The sequence below is a fragment of the Papaver somniferum genome, unplaced genomic scaffold (genome assembly GCF_003573695.1).
Source record: "Papaver somniferum cultivar HN1 unplaced genomic scaffold, ASM357369v1 unplaced-scaffold_48, whole genome shotgun sequence".
NCBI classification, from domain to species: Eukaryota; Viridiplantae; Streptophyta; class Magnoliopsida; order Ranunculales; family Papaveraceae; genus Papaver; species Papaver somniferum.
In genome coordinates, this window is record NW_020647415.1 from 467,574 (window position 1) to 474,516 (window position 6,943).

The window sequence follows — 6,943 nt, forward strand, 5'->3', positions numbered from 1 at the left end:
CTTCGTTTACACTTGTGTCTCGGTAAGTTGGGTTTCATTTTTACCGTGGTCCGATCAAAATAAGAACGATGGTAAAAAAAGAAGAAGAAATCGTAGCCCTTTTTTCTTGCCTCGCACACTTCCTTGCGAATTGCCACGTATTTCTCTTCCAATATAGTCTAATCTGGATAAATGAATAACTTTTGATCGTGTTTGGGGACTGAGTCTAACCTGGATAAATGAATAACTTTTCGTCGTGTTTGGGAACTGGGACCGCAAGAAAAATGGTTCAAACGCAGGGTTGTTCATGGTCGGTTTTGGTTCGGTTTCTAGCCAAACCAAAACCGAAACCAACACTATCGGTTTCTAAAAATCTAAACCAAACCAAACCATTAACCATTGGTTCGGTTTCCAAATGGTTCCAGCCGGTTTCGGTTTTTCCCAGTGGTTTTCGGTTAACCGATAATTATGTCAGTTTCCTGAAACTGACAGTTCAAATGTTTAAGAAAGAAGGAAGACGGGAAGAAGAAATCCAGTAGCAACAGTAACTGTCGTAGTTGGGTGGACAAGGGAGGCGACTGAGAGAATGAGAAAGAGAAAGAAAGTATCATACTGAAATATTAGATTTGGGGTTTCTATTTATCCTCCAAATCCATGGATAAAATCTAATACTTTAAATCAACGATGGAAACTAAGTATAAAAATTAATCGGTTTTCCAATGTTTTTGGTTCGGTTTTAGAGGTCAAACCAAACCAAAACCAACACTATCGGTTTTCCACTTTCTACACCATAACCAATCCATTAGTAAATGGTTTGGTTCAGTTTCTTCCTAATCGGTTTGGTTCGGTCCGATTCCAACGGAAAACCGAAACCATGTTCAGCCCTATTCAAACGTGTTTGTTTACGTTTTATTCCAAGTTGGGATAAGGATAGTTAATCCATCATTATTTTTGGTGGCTAAAAAGTTGGGTTTATGGTATTCTCCGAAAAACTCGTTCTTTCCATTTCCCAACCTAGGATATATAGAGTCACAGACTCGACGGTTTAAAAAATTTTAAGATATTTTATCATTTGTTCCTACTATTTTACCTCGATATATGATAAATTTATGCAAGTTGAGTTTAAATGATCAATATCAAGGTTAATCTACTGCTGAATTGAGTGTTAAACACAAATAGAGTTAACCTAAAACTGGCTAGAATTTTAGGCAAACAACACCAAAACTGATCACTCTCAAGGTTATCATAAATTAAATTATATTAAGATACATTGTCCTAGGCTATGTTATCTAATTCCAAACTCCCAAACAGACCCTTTAGATCGAAAAAAATTCTTTTTTCGAGGTTATATATTTGTCGTAAATGAACAATATATTCATTTTTTATTATATATTTTTAGTTTTTTACATGTATGATTTTGATGTTTCTGAATCAGAATTGGATAAATTTTTTTAAAAAGTAAAGAATTATTTAATGTCATATCTAATTATATCATAGAAATGTGATGGATGTCGAATATCTTTTGAACTATACTAACGAAAATGACAAAGTTACGTAATCGCCTACACACAGACTATGTTGTTTATAAAATTCACTCAAGACCAAATTTAACCTAGTAAAATAGTACAACCTAAAGTGAAACACATGAATTGAATCACGTAAAAAATGTCAAACGTTGAGATTATTTTCATCAAGAAGCCCTAGATTTAAAAACAATTTCATTCAAACTAAAATTAACACAGACAGAAATTACCTGATAAGCTAATAGTGATAATCCAGATAGAATTATTACCTGATAAGCTGATATGGTGACTTTGAGGTAAATTCTGATGTTATGGAAATTGATGAAAGTATATAATCAAATACTTCACAACAATGATGATATATAGTCAAAGGTTTCTGAAATTCGACTCTTTTTTAACAATTGTTTTACACTGCATTTAGTATGTATACAGAAATTAATGGTATTCTAAGTCCTCCTTTACGCCCTATTCTGTGCCCAATCCGACGTGGCTATCTTAGGTTGAAAAGAGATGTCCACGTAATTAAGGAAAGGAATCACGTGATTCTCTCATCTCTTTTTTATGGTCTTGAGTTTCCTCCGTCTTCCTTATTTTTCACGTGATACTCTACATTTTTGTTATTATTTTTAACAATATTTATCAAACAAGATCATCAGATCTGAACAAGTATAGACCCAAAAGGTGAACCAATAACACCATGAACCACCACCCGTAAATAGAGACTAACTTAATATCATCAAACTATGCATCTCCAGATACCCTCTGAATCGGCAACGACCACCACCTTCTTCATCTTCATTTAAATCTCAGATAAAATTTGAAATGATGCTTGGTTTTATAAACTCAACCTCCCAAGTTTAGAAACTCCGTAAGAAAATATCAAAACTCATGAATTTATATAGGTTTTACTATGAAATATTTAACGATCCACCTTTTATTTCTTCTTTTCTAACAAACTCTTATTTCAAATCCGCATTTAAACCCTTAAAATCAATGAATACTTAATCAACCTTATATGCACCTCAAATAAATTCTGTATGGGATCTTGAATTGGAGGGTATTAATATTTTTAATTTGACTCTAGTTACATCTTATATCTTAAAAATTCATAGGTAAAGTCTAATAAACACATACAATTCTGAAATCAAAATTTGGATTTCCAAAATCAGTGAACTAAAAGTGTCATGGAGTCTAAGGTTAATGAGCTTTACTGTCAATTTCTTCAATTTGGTCGTCCCATGAATTTCAATCAGGATGATCTTCTCATTTAAATTAGGATTGTAAAAGATACAAATATGATCTAACATTTTTTCAACAGGGAAGGTCTGTTTTTATGAGGAAAGAAGAGATGATAGCTGTAAGACTAAGTCCAATGGGCTAGATTTAGCTGCTATGCTATATTAGCCAATAAGTGTTGCAGTTCAATAAAAAGCATTGTCTATTTGTTAACAGTGGTTCTCTCTCCTAGCAATTGTTCACATGTAGTGGCGAGATAGTTGCGTTGAATGGTTCAGCGCAATCAAAATCACTTTTTTTCAGAATGATTCAGCGCATCTAGATTTATTTTTGATCTGACGGCTGAGATGGTTGCGCTAAACCATTCATCGCAACCTAAATCTACTTTTCGCTAAATGATTGAGCCTAGCAGCCTAAATCTATTTTGCGTTGAATTATTCAGCGCATCTAATATGCTAGATTGGCACTGTCATAGGACTTGGGAGGTTTCCCTAGATGCCAATCTACATATTAGATTAGCACACCATAGGACGTAGCCTAAGTACAAGGAAGAAAGAGAAAAAAAAAGACATACATGATTTTAGACGCATCATTCTGACCACGTCGGATTGGACAAAGAGTAGGGCATAAAGAAGAACTCAAGATAGCATTTCGGTTTACATTCTTCTTACACTTGTGTTTCGGTGACTTTTATGTTCTTTGTTTTCGCTTTGTTTTACCATCCTTCGGTCAAATTGAGTGACGTCAATATTCAACTTGCACCCGAGTATATACCAGTGATTTTCCGGTCCAGCATAACCATAACAAATACTTTCCATCTAAATAAAGAAATAACATGTTATAGGGGCAAAGGTTTTGTTAGAGGGGCTGAATCAGGATACTAATGTCCCTCTAGTTGGTTAGGGATGTCCAAATGGTATTGTTAATTGTCTAGATTGCCCTTCCCATTTTTTAACCTAAACCAAAGCTAAATTGAAAATCTGTTTTCCTTTTTCTTCTCTTCCCCTCCTCCCATCAACTGTTACCTCCATTAAAACTGAAAATTTCATCGTCTTCGATTGATCGGCGATTCGAAAAATTATCAAGTGTAGTGTAATGACTTATATGAGCTTTGTTGTGAAAAATCCAGTTAGGGTTTAGTTTATTTTGTCCGATTTAAGTTTAATTTCTATCAAAAATTAGGATTTTAGATGAAATTGAAATTGAAATCTCTGGGTTTATGTGAGTTACGGTTGATTTTAACTCAATTACGAACAGTAGCCGGAGATTATGGTGTTGTTACGGTTGGTAATAGTTCAATTACCAACCGTATGTTCTTATATCTGAGAATTTTATTCAGTTACATTTTTCTTTCCAACCGTAAGTGAACTTACGGTTGATGTCGATACCAGAATTACGAACCGTAAATAACCTTGGAACCCAGAGTTCATAAAGGTCACCAATTACGGTTCATAACTAAAATTCGAGATGAACCATAAATACTGTTACGGTTGGTAACCATTTTAGTTTACGAACCGTAACTGGTTTTACGATTGGGTTTTCCTCAAATTTAACCAGTTACGGTTGGTAGTTCATATTTTACGATCCGTAACTAAAATGAGACTAATTTAGAAGTATATCTGGTCATTTTCAGGCCCCGGTTTGAATTTTTTACATATTTTAGATAACTTTGAGCAAAAAAAAACTATATGAGACTAATTTAGAAGTATATCTGGTCATTTTCAGGCCCCGGTTCTTCACTTTGTTGGTTAATTTCTTCTATTGTTTGAGATTGACCTTCTCCTCCCAACTTTTTCTTTTTTTTGAAACTCTAAAATCTGATTTTGTTTGGATTTAGAGTTAATTGAAGTGGAACTTAATAATTAACATCGAAGTAGATTATCAACACTAAACTATGTAAGGGTTAATTAGTCAGTTTCAGTTTTTTTTATAGGGGCACTTGAAATTACCATGTAATGACCCTTTTTATCCTATTAGGTTTAGCCCCTCTAATAAAAATCTTTGCCCCTATATCAGGTTACATAAAGAATGTCTTCCGGATGGTAATGAAAATCTAAATATGTAATCGTGCCAAGGTCACTATAACATGGTACTCATAAAATTGATCCCAAATTATTGTCAAGTTGACGGCCATAATTCTAGCTAGCCTTTATGTTCTAGCTAGCCTTTATGAGGTGCTAATTGTATTAGAGCAACTGCAGTGGTGCGACCATAACTAAAGAGTAAAACCCAAAAAAAAAACTAAAAGGAATGGATTTAGTCCGTGGTGCGACGTTATGGTGGAGGAGTAAATTTGGTGGAGCGTAATGATATGCTAACGCTTGAGGTGGGGCGCAACTTTAAACTGAGCCTGATGTCTAGGCTTCACTCCATATGGGCGCAACTTTAATCTGCGCCTGAATTTCGAATGTAGTCCTAAATTCCGCCCCACATCGAACGCAAGTAAGATTTGCGTCTCATTTCTGGCGTAGTCCTAATTTACGCTCCACCAAAACCAAACTAAAGACCAAATATGGTTTGGTTTTAGTCTAGTTTTTGATCTTTAGTCCGTTCCATAGTGGTTGATATCTAGTCCAATTTTTTGGTTTTGTTCGTCGACTGTGGTTGCTCGTAGAGAGCAAATGATCCCAAATATGCCTCTGTGAATATCACAAGTGCATAAACCAAAGAGAAACAAAGACTACTATATAATATGGTTTGGTTCACGTGCTGTAGTGTATGTGTATGTTAGCATTTGTTGGAAAAATTACATTAACTGCTTCTGTAAATCATTTATCTACGGTCCCTTGAATTTTAGACAAATGAAAAGAAAGATTGTAAACAAATCAAAAAATACAAAGGAACGGAAGTATAAAGGACAAATTAGATCATGCACTCTAATAGAACATGGACCGCATTGGCACTTTCTACAGCAGTATCAGTAATGGAATCTCAAAGATTTTAAAGAAGTATGTTTATGGTCTCACACAACTGCAGAGACGAGTCCTTTCATTCAGTATTTATATAAGTTAACAAGGGAATGATTCAAAACCTAATCTAACTGATAGAGCTAGTTTACAGGGTTGTTACAAGACTTCATACAATAACTGAGAATACATATGACTCGGATTACAACAGATTTGGATACAACAAAGTTGGACTATACTCCTAAAAACTTGGATAGCAGGTGCAGCTCGTGCCATCACAATTGCTGAAACTATACATGGCTTGTATACGTCTAATACCCCCCCTCAAGTTGGAGCATGGGGAGAGTCTGTACAAATGCCCAACTTGCTGACAAGACGTCGAAAAGAATCCACCCCAAGTGGCTTGGTGAAAATATCTGCCAATTGTGCCGCAGACGGAATATAATGGTTTAATGAGACCAGAGAGAAGTTTCTCACGAACAAAATAACAGTCGATTTCAATATGTTTCGTCCGTTCATGAAAAACTGGATTTTCAGATATGGATGGCAGCTTGATTATCGCAATAAATTGGAATGGGTGTCGAAATTTGGATACGAAGATCAGTGAACAAATAGTGTAACCATTGCAGTTCGGATGTTAGCTTGGCGAGAGCCCGATATTCTGCCTCAGCAGAAGATTGGGAAACAGTTGGTTGTTTCTTGGATTTCCAAGAAATGAGACTATTTCCCAGCATTGTAAAATACCCTGTGGTAGATCGAGAGTAGTAGGGAAACCTGCCCAATCAGAGTCGGTATATCCTGCAAGAGATAAAGTACTGGAGGCAGAAAGAAAAAGTCCATGATTAACAGTACCCTTAAGGTAACGAACTACACGATGGGCAGCATCCAAGTGACCAGAACATGGGTGTTGCATAAATTGACTCAAGTAATTGACAGAAAAAGTAATGTCAGGACGAGTTACTTGAAGATAAAGAAGTCGACCTATTAGGCGACGATAAATACTAGGATCAGGTAGAGGGTCACCAGAGGAAGGAAGGAGTTTAAGATGTTGTTCCATTGGAGAGGGAGAAACCTTGGAACCTAAGAGACCAGAATCATCAACAATGTCAAGAATATATTTGCGTTGACACAAAAGAATACCCTTGGGAGATCTGGATACTTCAATGCCCAAGAAAATGGAGACGACGACCAAGATTCTTTAAGGAAAATTGAGATTCTAGGGTACGTTTGAGACTACGTATAGCAGAATCATTGTTACCTGTGATGATAATATCGTCAACGTAAACTAGAACATAAATA